The following is a 17,703-nucleotide window of genomic DNA, read 5'->3' as shown; positions in this document are numbered from 1 at the left end:
TCTCTTAAAATATCATCATCAGCAGGCTGCGATGACATCAATGCGAAATTACTTAAAGGTACTATACATATCTCTAGTAAATTTCTGTACCTTATATTCAAACAGTCCTTAAGCACAGGAACCTTGCCTGACGATTGGAAAAAAGCGAAAATAGTCCCCATTTTTAAAGGAGGCAGGCGCGATGCACCTTCCAATTACCGCCCGATTTCTCTTACCAGTGTGGCATGTAAGCTCCTCGAGCACATCATAGCATCTAACCTAATGTTTTACTTAGAATCAATCAATTTTTTTTACCCCTTCCAACACGGCTTTCGTAAATCTCTGTCTTGCGAAACTCAATTAGCCGAATTCACACATGACCTGCTGCAACACATGGACGACAATCTTCAAATTGACGCAATATTCTTGGATTTTTCGAAGGCCTTCGACCGCGTTTCTCACAAACATCTGCTTGCAAAACTAACTCCCCTTGGTATCAGTCCAAACATTATAAAATGGCTTGAACAGTTTTTAACTGGGCGCGTCCAGTTTACCTGCGCCAACAATTTCCAGTCAGCTCTAACCAATGTAACCTCAGGTGTTCCCCAGGGAGCAGGCTTATCTCCACTCTTGTTTTTGATTTACGTCAACGACCTCCCTACCAACATAACATCAAAATTGCGCCTTTTCGCGGACGATTGCGTCCTGTATAACCCCCTTCTTTCACCTAATGACACTATCGCCCTACAACATGATCTAGACACCATCGCTACCTGGTGCGAAAAATGGCATATGTCTTTAAACCTCACAAAATGCAAAGTAATGTCTTTCACGCGCAAACACACCACCATGAATAACATTTATTGCATTCACTCCGTTCCTATTGACCACACCAGTGCTTACAAGTATCTAGGACTTCATATGACGCCATCTCTATCATGGGTGACACATATTCAAACAATCCGCTGTGAAGCTTCACGCACACTTGGGTACTTGCGACGCAACTTAAAATCCGCATCTTCCGAAATAAAAAAACTTGCATATTTAACATACGTTCGACCAAAACTTGAGTACGCATCATCCATTTGGCACCCATTCCAAGCTTATCTCAGCGATGACTTAGAAGCCGTGCAAAACCGCGCTGCTCGCTTCATTGCTTCAGCATATTCAAGACGAACCAGCATAACCGCCTTAAAACAAACTCTATCTCTTCAACCGCTTGCTTCGCGGCGCATAATTTCTCGCCTCTGCCTCCTGCACACCTTTTACTTCACTCGGTCAGGACACGCCCTCCTGAAACGCCCGTTTCGGACATCGTCCCGTATATCCCACACTCGCCCCTTGGCGGCGATAAAGGGCCGCACGACGGCGATGAGCAGCTCATTCTTTCCCCACACCGTCACGCTTTGGAACGCGCTGCCGGATAACATTGCTTCGTGCAGCGATCGCACAAAATTTCGCGAAAAACTAACGTATATCAGCAACCCAAACGATGCTACCTAAACACCCCACCTGCCTTCTTCGTATCTCTTTTTCACTCTTCTTTCCTTGTCTGTTATTACACTCCTGTAAAATTTATTCTTAGTCTTGCTGTAGTCACTTGAGTGTTCATTCCTGCTTTTATTTCCTTCTAGTGTTGTTTCTAGTTACTATGTGTGACCATTGTCGCTTTTTTATATGTTACAACCTCGACGTACGCCTTGTCACTTGAGTGTTAATTTCCTTCATTTTTATCTCCTCTTTTGTTGTCCCTTGTTAACTTGTGAACATTTTTACTTTTTTACGAAGTTGTTGAAACCCCGATGTACGCCATCATTTGAGTGCTGATTTTTGTCTTTTTATTTCCTTTTTTCTGTTATTCCTTGTTACATTTTTCGAAGATGTTACAACCTTGATGTACGCCCCCCCTTATGTAATGCCTCCTGGCCCTTAAGGACGAATAAATGAAATGAAAACCGAAAGAAGCTATTAATCCACCCCGAGCTTGGCCGTTTCTGCAGCCTTGCACCGCTGGTGGAAGCTACGCCATTTGTTTCAGTGTAGCTCTACTTCCATAGACCATATATCGGTAACATCGGTTCGGGCCTTTAGGGCAAGCGTCAAATACGCCAACTAAAGACACCAAGATACTCTTTTTGTGTATTTGTGGCTGGTGTAACGCCGGCAAGAACTATCTTGGGGAAATTATGAACAGCGTCAACGTGCGATAAACAAATAATTTTTTTTATTTTTTTTTTAATATACACCCACGCTCTCCAGCTACTATTGCAACTTCTGCTGTGGGACGCCCGACACCCTGTACCACATGGTGTGGGAGTGTAAAGGCGTCACCGAACTACCTGAAGTCATCGCACCGACAAAGGATCAGTGGGAGGTCCTGCTGACAAGCGATGTCCTCAAGCTGCAGCTGGCCATGGCATTCCGGACTAGGGACGCCCCCCCCCCCCACCCCCCTCCCCTCTCCCGGATAGGATAACCGACAACCACCACGCGCTCCTTTCTTCCCGTTCAATGGGAGCAATAAACGTTTTTTTTCTCCGTATCCTCCTCATCAGCATAGACGTTCGGGAAAATCATTGGCCGTGTCCAGGCACTCATTTTAATGCTAAGTTTCTCAATTACTAAAGGACATTGTTTTAATTCCTCGTGAAAACAGGCTCACGAGAAGGGCAAAGGGCGTTTAAATAAAGGTCCCGTGTCACCATTTGCACGCACAGAATGCTTTTACCAGTGAATGGGGAACAGTTCAACAACACTGAGCGGAAATGACCGTACAGTTATTTCGCAACGCCAAGCTTCTGCTTCCAAATACTGCTGTCACGATGAACTCCTCTTTCCGAAAACCTTTCCTGTACAAAAGCCTGCACGTGCGTGGTAATAAACGCGCGGCTTTTCCCCATTCTCGTTACTCGTTATTTTAAGCTATGCGGGTTATCGTTTTAGTTTTCTCAGCCGCACACCAGCATTACGAGGTGTTTTTGGAAAGGACTCCCATTTTCGGAGCGGCTTGTCTTGGTGCGTTTCCTTTGCTTTGTTAAATGTGGCCTCACTAAGACCCTCGGTGGCCCGCTGGCTCACTTGCTTTTAAGTCCGCCCATCCGGGCGGGCCATCGTTGCTTTTCATTAAGCGGTGGTTTCTCTGGGGGCAGTTGAACCGCCATCACATGTCGCACTCGTTTCTTTGTGATAACGAACCTTTGTCCTCTGGTTGCGACACGGCTTTCCGCTGAAGAAATTAACATGCGTGCAGACATTTTACCACGGCGGTGTCCTTTGCACCGGTGCCCTTCAAGGTGTAACGTTTGTACGCTTGTTCCTCAGTACGGTCTCATAATTAGGGGAGGTTCCGGTAAACGGACAGCGAGATATTTACGTTGAAATGTTTTGTAATGTATCACAGTGTCTTTGAGCGCTTTAACAATTCCGAGAGCAAGTGCGTACCCATTATAAGTACCTCGGCGCTCCACAAAGAACTGCTTTCGTGGGAAGTTCAATTACTCAATTCGCCGGTTGCGTCAGAAGTCGGGCCATTTAAAAAATTCCGCAGTGGTTTTTGGCTTGCGCTCAATAGGGGCTTCTGCGGGCAGTCGGGGGTGTTATTTGACGCTGACATCTTTTGTTGCATGCCACCTGAACTATGCTACGTCTGTCGTAACTTTAAGCAATATTAGTATTGTGATGACTGCAATATGATCCGGTATCGGACTAGGATTCATTCTATCTGAGATACTCAGTTTGGTACCTGAGTGCCGCCTATACGCCACCAGTCATGGCGTTAAAGGGGCATGAATATGAAGTACGACTTTGTTTAGTTCAAACAAGTTGGCCTTTCGTGACGCACTCAGCCCAATTCCAACCAGAAAATATATTTTTAAACGACAAAATGCAAGGATTCTTGTAAAAGCTTTGAATTTCGCGCTACCGTGACGTAATATAGGCCAGCACTAGAAACATAGCTTTCAGTGCGTTAACTTCACGTTAGCGTTCAAGTGATGGGATAAACGAAACATGAGGCCGCACTACAATTGGCCAGTCGTGTTTCTTCGTGGTGGCTTAGGTCGGCAGTTGACAATCGCACACACAAGATTCCCTGACGTCTTGGAGATTTTGGCGGAAAGTAGTTTTGAAGTCGCCACGGCTACGCGTGTCTTTCTTCCATACTGTTTTCCATACGGTTTGCATGCAGGCATTCATACAATTTTCGACGGTCTCGCATAACACCTTCAGTCTTTCTACGAGGCGTTTCGTAGTGCAGGACGTTCTATGGCGCACGCTCTAACTCGGCAATAGTGTTAAGGAAATAGCAGTGACGGAAAGCGTAAGCGACAGGTCGAAGTCATTCGAAAACATAGGGGGAAGCCGGTCGCAACGAAAATCGTCTCAAGGGGCACGAGGACGAAGCCCTTCAAGAACGTGGGATGGAAGTAAAGCGTCTCAGGCGTTCAAACGGACTCTATTGTTTTCGTAATAACAACTTTTAAAGAGTAGTTAGGTATCCTCGGACTGTCCTCCGACCATGGGATAGAATTCCATGACACTATACTCCTGTGGTTGTGGTTGCTGTCTCAATATGGATGTGTAGGAGTATTTGAGTATTTTACGCGGTCCATGTTGAACGCACCTTGACTTGCGATGCCATAACTATCCGGCTCAAATGAGCACCCAGGGCGTACGTGTATCGATTTCCCATTATTCAAGGCGCAGAGGTGCGCAGCGCCCTCCTTGTTCTCCGCCCCGGCTCAGCGCCAGGGCCGGATTAAGTAACCAACAAAATGCTCCGTAGCCTGGAAGGCGCCTCCATATCGTCCCTCACAGACTATTTATATTAACCACTTCTCTAAGAGCAGTTATCTCCCCTAGTCATCCAGGATCGCTCGAATCCCCCTCATTACGAACCTAGGGGAACAGTCCAGACCCATCTCACTCACCTCATGCATATATAAAGACATTAGGCACATAATTCTATCTCTCCGCACACTAGACATTACACTCATTTTCGCATTACTGATTGGCTACAGGCAAGGGATATCCAACCAAGGCAGCCTGCTCCAATAATCTCGAGACATACTAATGCCTATTGCCAAGCGCGGCACAGAAGCAATGTTCGCTCTTGACTTCACAAAAGCCTTCTCTCGGTTCTCCATGCTCGGCCTTAGAATCGACGGCACCTAGGGAACGCACCTACGTGCGTGTGTTTCTCCCGGAGCGCATAACGTTTCTCCAGGTAGGAAATTTCTAATAAGAAATTCTCACTTTCCCTTCAGTCGGAACACCGCAAGGGGTAGTATTATCCACTCCTTTTTGATGAGGTATTTCCTAGTACCCCCAAAGGCTGGCAGTGATACCTCACCTTCACTACAGCCTGTAGCGGACGACATAGTGCCATGGGGAACAGGCGGTAGGGACGTACAGAATAAGGACACCTTGTACCAAGAGGCCCAAGCGGTTTCAGACAATGTTATTTCGGAGGGCATTGCATGCTCACTCGCCGAATCACAACTTCTCCTTCTACCCCTAACCTCGGATCGCGAAGCCCTCCAAACATCGTAATTTATATTAGATGCTTACCTGATCCCAGAGGTACCTCCAAAGTGCTCCAAAGGCACCTCCAGGTACCAAAGGTACCTCCCAAAGGTACCCAGAGGTACCTCCAAATGAATGGTAGCACAACGCAACTGACGCAGCGCGAAAAAACTCTAAAAAAATTAGAAGCCCTTCCATTCTGTGCAGGAGGATGACCAGCGAATATTTTTAGCACACTGCATATAGTTGAACAGAATTTAGGCGAAAACTATCAGCAAATTTCTTTTTCTCTCGAGCGTGGATCGGGGTCGTCCCTAAGAAAGAGTTTTGCATCTCGGACACGATACATGCATGGAACCGTAGCCACAAATTTTGCCGCGGCTGAACGTGGTTAAACCAAGTTTGTCAAGCGAAAGCTTGGTTTTCAAGCTTGAGCCTGAAGTGACCGGTTTTTTCCCGAGAGGTCAGCCAGGCGCGTCCGGTCGATGACGGCAGTTTTGGATATCGCTCCTTGTGCCCAGGGGAAACATATCTCAAGTTATTTTGTGAAAAAAAGAATCTTTCCCCTCATCAAAAAATATTCCCAAAGTCGGCTCGGGTCACTGGCGCGTTGAGCGGCTCGCGGAATGCAGCTATCTCCCTAGTTCTTTTGATGCAAAGACTTTGCATACTCTCAAATGATTTACCGTGTTCGTGTATGGCGTGCAGAGCGAAGCTATTTTAATAAAGCTTTCCAAAGCGAAAAAAAGTTTGAAAATTGCCAAAATTTAGGGCCGTTTTCCTCTGCAACTAAACAAGCTAGGTAGTTCAAATTGCTTAGTGTTATTCTTCTATTATTTTCTAATCTTCGTGCCAATTTTAGTTTATGTGGTCAAGACGGTTATATTTCATTAAAGCACTCTACTGAAGCTAGGTAATGCGTTTCGGTATATTTTAAAAGCCAGTAAAAAAAAAAAGCCCACCTGCAATTTCTTTCACAGATTCACAAATCAACGCCAAGGTTGTCCTCTATCATCTAATCCAAACCATGTTGTTCTATTTTTTCTGTTTTCTAGCTGCAAAGCGCCCAATAAGGCCTTGTTACATGTATTGCGGCGACATACTCAAGTGGTCTGTAACCAGCTTATGAGCGCAATGTAGACAGAGCCATGGCTGTTACAAAGATATTATTAAAGAAACATTGTGGTGAGCATGCTTTGTTGAAATTGGACGTGTATCGACTACATTGCACCTAAATCACACGTTGAAGATCCGGCTTCCGAGCTCATGTCTGGCCGTATATATAATCATCGACTGGTCGCGTCTGAACCGCGCAATTCGAGACCTGACTTTTTCAGTGCTGCTGGGGCTTTAAACGATTACCGTGATATTTTGGGTGAAATACTTCGGGGCCATAGAGTGATACAAAAATGTCTCTAATGAACCGTGACTGGAAATTATCTTTTTATTCGAACTGCATGCATTTCAATTGCCTGATCTGGTACTCTCGTTCTCTTCAAACTTCGGGAAAAGCACTTGAGTGCAATAGTTTGTTGACTGAAATTTTGAATCCACAGTGGGCCTACACAATGTACGCACAAAAAAAAAACAGTCAGCAGTGCACGAAGAAATTCACCCAGAAGAGCGAGTACGCTACCTTGAAGGATCCACTTGGAGTGCTTTCCTACAATTAACTTCAGCAAAGCATGCTCACTAAAATGTTTATTAAATGATTTGGTCTTTGTAACAGCCATTTCTCTCTGTACATTGCGGTGATAAGCTTTTTAAAAACCACTTGAGTATGTCACCGCAGTACTAATAACAAGGCCATGTTTGGCACTTTGTAGCTGCAAAACAAAAAAAGTAGTGCACATGCTTTTGATGTAGGTAACAGAGAGCAACCTTGTCTTTAATTTGTGAAAGTTTGAAATAAATCAAAGATTAGCTTTTTTAAATTGGCTTTCAAAACATACTAAAATGCATTTCTAAGCTGCAGCGTAGTGCTTTTATTTCCGTATCGACCACATAAAGGAAAACTGGCATGAAGAATGAAAGAGAAGAATTATACTAAAATATTCGAACTACATAGCTTGTTTAGTTGAAAAGGAAAAAAAAACCACATATGGGAAATTTTCAATTATTTTTGTCAGTTCTGGAATTTTTATTAAAAAAATTGATGTGCGCGCAAACACAAATACGGTGAATCATTTGAGAGTATTCAAAGTTTTCGCACTAGAATAACTATCGCGGTAGCTGCATTATTTTTTGTTTTGCAGTGGTAGAAGTTTCAAATTTTCCGCGAGCCGCTCAACGCGCGAGTGACCCGAGCCGACTTCGGAAATTTTTTTGAGGAGGGGAACGTTTTTTTACACAAAGTAACTTCAGATACGTTTTCCCCTGTGCGCAAGTAGCTATATATAAAGTCGTCGTCGAAATCAAAGCTGTCGACCGGACACGCCTGGTCCATCTCTCGTGAGAGCGCCAATGTGCTGCTCTGCACTGTGCGGGTGTAAAAGGGAGTGTGCAGTGAGCTTTAATCATGCTTGTATGAATATCTTATGGAACGCGCCGTTGCTGTTTCCTCCTATCCCCTGTCCACACCGCTACTTTCCTGATGAAGTAGCGATTAGACAGTTAGTTGTTGTTTGAGAAAAAAGAAGAGGAAGGGAAGTGCACTGGGAATATTATTGAGCTCGGCAGGGAGCTCACCTGAATATAATTCAGTATGGAGGAGGGGAAGTAGAGTGGTAGTGAAGAGATAGAGCACAGCGATAGATAGATAGATAGATAGATAGATAGATAGATAGATAGATAGATAGATAGATAGATAGATAGATAGATAGATAGATAGATAGATAGATAGATAGATAGATAGATGAATGGATGGATGGATGGATGGATGGATGGATGGATGGATGGATGGATGGATGGATGGATGGATGGATGGATGGATACATAGATAGATACATAGATAGATAGAGAGAGATAGATAGATAGAGATAGATAGAGATAGATAGATAGATAGAGATAGATAGATAGATAGATAGATAGATAGATAGATAGATAGATAGATAGATAGATAGATAGATAGATAGATAGATAGATAGATAGATAGATAGATAGAGAATAAAAAAAATCACGCCATATCCACGGAATGAATGATGATAAGTGGGGCGAAGCTCGAGAGGGGGAGAACATCGGTAACCGTAACTCTCCCGTGAAAGTTCGCCCATTACATCATTAAGAAAGACGTAAGACTGTGTGCGTACATTGTACAAATCAACTTTTATTTTCGGCGTCAATGCTCCCAGGCCCAGACCTGGTGAAAGACCCCGCGCCATCGAGGACTACCCCGCACCTCCACCACAATTTGTCCCGTAGGACGGGACACAACGGTAAAGAAAGAACTTTTATTTAGGGCGAACTTGTGCCCGAACAAGACGAGAGGAAACGAGCAAAGGTCCTTGCGTCTCGTTCGGTCTCCGAGAACGACTGCCTGCGTTCGTGGCGTGATCTCCTGCGTGATCTCCCCCTCGCAGTGCGCGTGCGCTCGCGCCTCCGTTGGCGAACACAGACAAGCTCGCGCTCCCGGTGCCGAGTTTGCGCTGCCGGTTGCAGCCGGTTCTTGCGCGTGCAACGCGGCCCACTTTGCGACATCTCCGAAAGCATGCAGCGGTCACGTACCACGAGAGAGAGAGAGAGAGAAAGAACTTTATTCTGAAGCTGTTGGGTCAACGGCGAGTGGTGGGTGGTGGTGATTTATTAACAAAGGAGGGATGAGAAAAGGCCTGGGGATATTGTTGAACTCAACGGGGAGTTCACCCTCATACGACCCAGTCCAAGGAAGGGGATTGGGGCTTCAAAGGATAGGAAGAGAGAAGGGGGAAGAGGAGGACCAGCGCTTGGAGGGCGCCGGTGACCTGGGCTGCTCGTTCAGCGAGTCCTTGCTGGACCCGCGGATCCGAGCTGCCTAACGCCGCTTCCCAGTGCTCCACACAAGAGATGAGAGGGAATGAGTTTTGAGGGCATTGCCAAATTATATGAGCAACTGTTTCGTGGGCTCCACAGTCGGGACATTGGGGTGAGGGAAATACAGATGGATAAATTGCATGTAGTCTGGTGCGACAGGGGAGGGTATTGGTTTGGAGAAGGCGCCAGTACCGTTCCTCGGTAATAGAGAGTGACCAATGGGGTGGAGGGTAGCGCCGGCGAGAGAGGCGGTAGTGGCAGGTAATTTCATGGAAAGTCAGAAGGCTGTCGCGGGTTGATTGGGCTCCGTGGGAAGGGGTGCGACCTGGCGCAGCTCGGTGGGTTAGCTCTCGAGCTGCAAGGTTAGCCGCTTCGTTTCCTTCCAGCCCCGCATGGGCAGGAGTCCAAACCAACTCCGCATGGGAAGTGGGAGGATTTTGAAGGAGAATTTTGAGAGCCTGCGGGGAAATAATCCCGCGGGCGAAATTTCGAATGGCCGTTTTCGAATCGGAGATAACAATTGTTGGGGTAGGCCGATGAGTCAGCGCTAGTGCAATAGCCGCCTCTTCCGCCGTGGCAGGGGAGCGCGTTCGGATAGTGAGTGAATGGTAAGAGGTTGCGTTTGGATCAAAGATGGCGGTGACTGCGTAGGCGTTGTGATGGGTATAACTCGCGGCGTCCACATAGGCGATGGACTGGCCCATGGGGTATTTGCGGGCTAGAACGCGTGCGCGATGTTCACGGCGTTTAATATTGTGCTCCGGATGCATATTGCGGGGAATCGGCCGCACGAGCAGGAGATTGTGCAAGTCGGGTGGGATGTAGACTCTGGAGTCAGTAACAATCGGTGCATGAAGCCCGAGTGACTCTAGGATGTATCTGCCAGTAGAAGTGGTAGAAAGGCGGGAAAGTTGACTGACAGAATGAGCTTCTATGAGCTCTTCAGCTGTGTTGTAAATGCCGAGGCGTTCCAGTTTGGCAGTGGAAGTACTTTGAGGGAGTAAAAGCGCCGCTTTGTATATTTTTCGTATGAGGCAGTTGATTTTAGACAGCTCCGTTTTACTTGAGTTAAGGTACGGGAGGGCGTATGTGAGGCGACTGAGCACGAATGCTTGAACCAGCCGGAGGCGCTCAAATTCCGTCATTCCTTTGTTTCGAGCTGTTATGCGGCGGATGAGGCCAATCGTTTGGTTGACTTGTGAGGTGAGTTGAGAGATATATTGCGTATTGGCTCTGTTGCGCTGTATGGTCAAACCGAGGACTTTAAGAATAGGGACACATGGTATGGGATTATTTTGTATTCGTATAGTTATGTCTGTAGTGGAGCGTGACCGGCGGGGGGCAGGGAGGGTCAAGAGCTCCGACTTACTTGGAGAGCATTCAAGACCGGCCAGTGCCACTTCTGCTACGACGATGTCTGTGTCTGACTGAAGCGCCTCCTCAATTTGTGCATCACTACCCCCGGCGCACCACAGAGTAATATCATCAGCATATAGACTATGTCTAAGATGTGGAATTCGAGCTAAACGCTTAGGGAGATTAAGGAGAGCCAGATTAAAGAGGAGAGGAGAAAGGACTGCACCTTGAGGGGTACCAAAGGAGGGCATGTGAATGGTGTCCGATACTAAATCACCGATGTGAATCACGGCAGTACGATTAGTAAGGAATTCTTTAATATAAGTATAAACCCGTTGCCCGGGGTTACACGTTGCCAGATTTTGGAGTATAGCTCGGTGTGAAGCTCTGTCGAAGGCTTTGGTGAGATCTAGTGCTAGAATAGCAGCTGTATCTACTCGTACCACGAGACACAAGGGATGGACAGACCCATGGCTTTAGGAGCTTCGCCCCTAAAAGGGGCTGAAGCGCACGAAACGCTGACTTCACCTTGGCAGAGCATGCCCTTACTCTTTCTCTTATCCCCCTCTACGCAACGCCCCCCCCCCCCCCTTCTTAGAACGAACGACCGATTAAATGCTTTCACTGTTGAATCGGTCGGTGCCGCGAATTGGTTTGGTCGATGACCGAAGCGCGGTTGGTGGCGTTTCCGTTCACGCCGATAAACAGAGCGAGGCACTTGTTTGACCGCTACCGCACGAGGCGCTCGCTTAAAAGTCAGAGAGACGCGTTTCTTTCTTCGTGCATTGAGTGATAAGCGTCACCTAAAACTAAGAGACCGTATTAACCATACAGTTCCCATGTTAACTAATGCGAACGTATGGTCGTAATCACGGACTTAAGGAAGAGGACATGCTACGTCTCGTACAGACGTTTGTGATAACTTGATAACCCGGATTGCAAACTCCCTACCCTACCTGCGGCTCACAATGCAGACCTGGCAAAAGTTAATAATAAGGCATATAGTGAATCACTGCAAATTCCATAGAACGCACCCACGTTCAGACTTACAACGCCTCGAGCTTCGCGATCGCTGCGCCGCCTGCCGCCGCTTCTCCGCGGCGATTACGGGAGGAGCGCCGCTTGGCTGATAGGGGCTCACGCAACGTTTTGGTTCTCTTTCGCTTCTTTTTGCCTTTCCGTGCCCAAAACAACTTGTTATGGTGATGTCTGTAAGTAAATAGTACGTTTAGGGCGCTTCAAAAAGCAGCTGCGCCTTAATAGAGTGCTCGAACGCCAACAAGAGCTTTCCGGGGACGCGGTCCTGTGCGCTTCTTGGCCGCTCTTACGGGCGCCGGCGACGGCAGAAGCATAACATCACTGGATACTGCAAGTGAGAGGTTGATTTCGTTTTGCAGCGCGGATAACGAATGCGGCTTTGTTTCGAATAGATACGTCGTAGAAAATGATTCAGGGATGTTATAACCCAATGCCTGACAATAAATTGTGTCTTTTATGGGAATATAAGCCACACGAAAATGTTAACTGTATTCCAAGGCTACGCGTCCTTAAATTAGCACGTACCCACACACACCTTATAGCAAGAACCGAGAAAAGCTAATGACATCATAGAAAAAAGTACCCTGCAAGTCCAGAAGAAACAGAATAGCCCGTAGGGGAATTAAAAAAACCCATTGTAGCTTCGGAAGTGCTAAAGCGTCCGTCTGGTATGGCTCACCAGACCAACTGGACGCGAAATGCACTTCTTTTTCGCAAGACATGGCGTGGGGAGGAGGGGGGCGCTTAACAATCGTTGTGTACAAATGCGCAGCGAACTCAAGGAATGAACGTTTTAGTAACCACATACACAAGCTGCGCGTTCGGTTTCCTTTTTTTTCGAATTTAACGACCAGCTGATCACTCGGAGGGCGCGTTTTTTAAGTATACAGGGTAGGCTCACTTCCCAAGCGATAAAAGGTGTCGTAGGAAAAGTGTGGTGTCTGAGCCCGCTGATTTTAGTTTGTTCTAGATTCTGCAGGCTCCCTGCGTCATATGATAATGTTTAGAAGAAGCGTTTAGTTGTGGACGCGGATTACTCTATAAGCCCGCACCCGCGCTGCTCGCGGAAGATATATTAATGTTTGTGAGCGCTCACGTCGCTACAAGACGGCCCCGCATTAAATTTTTTTGTCATGTGCTGATTCCAGGGTACACAATTTGCATTATCCATAGTACTCCTTTCGTAGAATGTTCGCGAAATTTGTGCCAAATTGTTTGTCCGGGGTAGTAGTGACCAATATCTGCTGTATGATATTGGCAAGCAAAAATGGCGTGCTGTCAGGCATGAGTGCTCCGCTAGATTATGTAAGCCCACAAAACCGATTTACACCGTAGTGTATAGCCGTAGCATGAACATCTGAGGAAACGCTGGTTACGGAGACACATGTTAGTAAATTTCAGAGTGGGATGTCAATCAGCTGCATGCATAGGCAGGTTTCGCAACGCCCACACCTGGCGCTTATGCAGACCGAATGTACTGTCGGCGTCGAATGAAACGCGAACACGAAAATATGAGCTAGAACGTGAAAAATTGAAAAATACTGTTCGTAAAGTTCATTAATGGCTTGCTGTTGGTATATTTGGAAATCCACTTTTCCCAACTATGTTTTTGTAACTAAGCCACGCGTCATTTTCGCTTGCATGGAAAGAAATCGCGCTATTTGTGCGTTCAGGTTCATATTTTCGTGTTCGCGTTTCATTTGACGCCGATAGTACTACACTGAGATCGCGTAAGCAACATTTACACTCTCGCAAATGCACCACATTTGCGAACGGATGGACTCCTCCACATAACTATGTATTTCCAACGCATACAAATGGTAAATCTCAGTCGTGAACGTGCAGCAAAAGCAGCACCGACACTGGGCAGGAGGCCGGAGCCTCCCGCGGCTACTTTCGAAACGGGCCGCTAGGGGGGTTTCAGTGGCGCCGCTACAGGCATGCGCTCGAGGCGTATACTCGGGGACAACATTCTGTGGCATGGAGAGAAAACAATGGTGGGAGGGGGAGCTAACTGCTCTGTGTTACTGCGCCGAATTAGTTCCCAATAAACTGGTTTCGGTATCACTTTCGGCGTGAGAGATACGCATTTGATGCAGTTCATTTCTTCGCATGAGCTCCGTGGTTGAGTGCGCTGAACTAGGATCACCTAGCATGCAGGCACATTGGCGACTTCTTCCTCACGCTCCATTTATTTGTAAACGCAAGCCAGCGCTTTGACTGAAGAACTCAGACCGACCGTGGACTATACCGGCCAACTCTGTATCCTTCAGAAGTGAAATTAATTTTGTAAGCGCTGCAGTTTTGATGGCATGCACTGAGTTGTAAACTGAGTTGGCACTGAGTTGTATCGCATTAGGGAGTATCGTAATCGCCAGCGTAATTTTTTTTATCGTATATCGTTCTTTCCGCTTGTTCCTTAATATTTTGAGTTTACTTTTCTTATCTCTGAGTTGCTTGCTTTTCAACTCTGGCATAAGACGGCATCACACGCCGCAACAGGCGCAGGAAACAGCAGCAACAAGTCAGCGGCAGACCCGATTCTTTCCCCTTCCGCGTGCCTTATCTTACTTTCTTGCCATCCTTTGTGCCCTTTAGCCCTCGCATTGCTGTGAACTTTGCCTGTTCGCATGGCAGGGATGAGCGATCTTGAAAGGCTGGCTCGTATCGAGGCCGAGATAATTCACTTCCGCGCCCGGGGTTGCGCGTCTGTTCAATGGCGCGGCACTGATCGCCCCATCGCGGAGCGTGGACGGACCTCGACGATAATGGAAGTTGATACTCAGTAATTCATTCGATTTACGACAAGTTGCAGCGACGAGATTGGGGCTTTTTCTTGATACTTTTTTGAGATGTTGGGTAGGACGCACGAGCGAAGTTAGAAGCTCTGGCTTTTGCAAAGGAAGGCTTCCTTGATCTGACAAGAAAGTGGCGAGGCAGCATCGCGACGCCGATGTTTAAAAAAATAAACGATATTCCTGACATGGTCGGGTTTTTTATTCGTTGCATTAATGCTGGGTATTTCAGGTATTTTGATTTATTTCGGTGCAATAAAAAACTTGTGGTTTCGACAGCGCAATAGTTGTGCTCGGTCAGTAACTGAATTTGTTTCAAACCGAGCGCTTTTCTTGGTGAATAAACTTGGTGATCGTCGAAGACGTTTTCATGCTTTTTCATAATAACCATAAGCGTAGTTTAAGTCGGCAACCAAGCATGATGGTGGTGAAGGAGATAAATATTGTCTAAGCTGAAACTCGCGGCTTCTTCTCATAGAAAGTTTTTATCGTGATTTCTAAAGCGCAACTTTTATATGACGAGACAAAAAAATTAAGCGGTCCCACGTGTGAAGAAAATACTGGAACTGCACGGAGGAATATAGGAACCGTATGCGCGAATACAGGATACGCGAATGCAAGAAAATACAGAAACTGTATGCGCGAGAAAGTCATGATGGAGAGGGGTAAAAAGTAAGCGGAGTTAGTGAGTTGTTGACGACGGATACCGGCAAGTAGGAACGGCGCATAGGAAGGAGCAACAAATGTTCATGGTGAAAACAGCGCACAAAAGACGAAGACAGAGACGGGAAAACACAAACACGGAGCTGACTCGCAACTGAAGATCTTCATCTTCAGTTCTTCACATCTTCATCTTCGCATCTTCAGTCGCGAGTTTGTTTGTGTTTGTGTTTTCCCGTCTCTGTCTTCGTCTTTTATGCGCTGTTTTCACCCTGAACATTCCCCAACTTGCCCAGTTCGCCGCACTCGTAAATGGTAGAGCAACAAATGGCCGTATTCCCAGCCTGTCCTACACTCCATGTGTTCTGAAGGCTAACTGCTTCATAGGGGCATTCATTCCTCCACCTCCTCAACTCGTCTGAGTGTAGGATACCGCAGTGATTTTACATGCGAAAATCGCTTTCAACGATCTCCTCGACTGGATGATGAAGTGGAGGAGGAATTCACAATACCATGGAAAGTAGCAGAGCGCTCGCGCAGCGAGCTATTAAAGACGATAGTCTTTCTTGGGCTACTTAAACCCATAAATTTTGGTCTGTCTGTATGTCTCTATGTCTGTCTGTCTGTCCATCTGTCTGTCCGTGACTCTATTCAGCCACCCGGCCAAAGTAAAATTGATATTGCGCAATGGTCTTATATACTCACAGCCAAATGTAAACGTCTAAGCCCGGTTTATATGTTCATAGTTGTCAACTTCGTCGAACAAGAACAAGACATTACGCAAATATAAGACAGGGAATTAGTACACAAGGGGTATTTACAGTGTTCCTTTATTAAAAAATTCATGGGTGCTTGGTTTTTCGATAGCAAATGATAATCTACATCTACTGCAGAAAACCGCCGCCATATGAAAAATCGCGCCATATGAAAAATCACGCGGCAACAGCAACGAAAGGTTCCACTAGCTAGGTTCCACGTTCTGCTTGGAACGCACGTGGAGCACGGCCACGCGGCTCTATAAACCTTCTAGTCGGCCGTCTCCATTTACGCGCGTCTCCGCCGTACTGCAGCGCTGGCATCGAGGAACCCGGCCTGTATCAGTGTAACGCGGTAAATTCAAATCGCCTTGCGCAAACCTTTAGTGTGTTTACCTTGGGATGAACGTGGCGGTACAGGAACACCATGAGAGGTGAGCGGGAAATCAAAGGGGGGCATTTCCTTGGCACATGTCTATAAAGACTATCGTCTTTTGATGACATTTGCAACGAAAGGAGCAGATACGCGGCCATTTTTTTTGTATTGCTATGAAGTGGGCGTTTAGACCTCAAAAGCTAATCCGCATCTTGGCCGATCTTCCACGTTGGTATGTGCCATCAATAAAGGAGCAGCAACAAGTAAAACTTCGTGAATCCCACCTCAAGCGAGAACAGTGGGTGGTGCGGGCGGACCAACGTCAACGTAGCAATGGCCATTGCCTCCGGGTTTTACAGGAGACTATGCAATGAAAAACACCGGCCACGTACTCGTTAGATTGGATTGGGTAGGCTACCCGCCTTACCTGTAGACCTACCGCACGTTACTGCTTCGCTGCTTTCTTTTATTTATGTGTCTATACTGTCAACCCTCACTTGAGAAATATTGCAGAGAGGGGAACAAAAGATGCACGCAATAAATGCAGGCATTGCCACTTTGAGCAAATTTCGGCCAACTATAACTTTTACGTGCAGAAGCAAGCTCATCCTTTCCAACGCTTACCTGCGTGTTTTCGTACACCGCCATTTAAACGCATGTGCGTCATCGATTATCCCATGTGCGTCACGAAGGAGAGATCCTGCCATTGGACGGCTTTTTTATCGCTATTCCGGCGAAGAGAAGCGTCGTCTGCTCAGCGTCGGCGGGTTGTGGCGGAACGTTTGGTTAATTAGAGCCGGCTGCAGCCCGCTTACACTCTGTTGTGTTTCTCTACATTTACCTTTGTTACTCTGTTACCACGCTTCTCGTTGCAAGACATGGGTGTAGCTTGTCAAAACACGCATGTACCTTGCTTGAGTGCGCCGCTCGTTTGCTCTGTGCCTTCCCAAATGGGCCGTTCATCGCGACTGATAAATTGAACCAAACCGGCGCGTTTGGTGCACAGGTTTCAAATGTATGGCGCCGGCAGGAATTAGCGCAACTCCACAAAACAAGCCCCGGCACTGGTGGGGCGGTAGGTGAGACGGCGCTTCTCCGGGTTCTCAAGCTCTTCAAAGTGCAGTTTCGAAACCACCGCAACGTGCAGTCTGTGGAGGGCAGAACCATAAATTGCTGGAGACGCCACCTCTGAGAAGCGAAGCATTATGGGAGGGGACGCTCGCGCTCCGTCAACAGCGAGGGGAATGTTGAGAAGAGGAGGAAACGCGGCGTG

This window comes from Haemaphysalis longicornis, unplaced genomic scaffold, assembly GCF_048455015.1.
Source record: "Haemaphysalis longicornis isolate Haplotype H1 unplaced genomic scaffold, Haemaphysalis longicornis Haplotype H1 scaffold_5, whole genome shotgun sequence".
NCBI lineage: Eukaryota > Metazoa > Arthropoda > Arachnida > Ixodida > Ixodidae > Haemaphysalis > Haemaphysalis longicornis.
The sequence above is the reverse complement of the archived record's forward strand: the minus strand, read 5'-3'. Positions refer to the sequence as shown.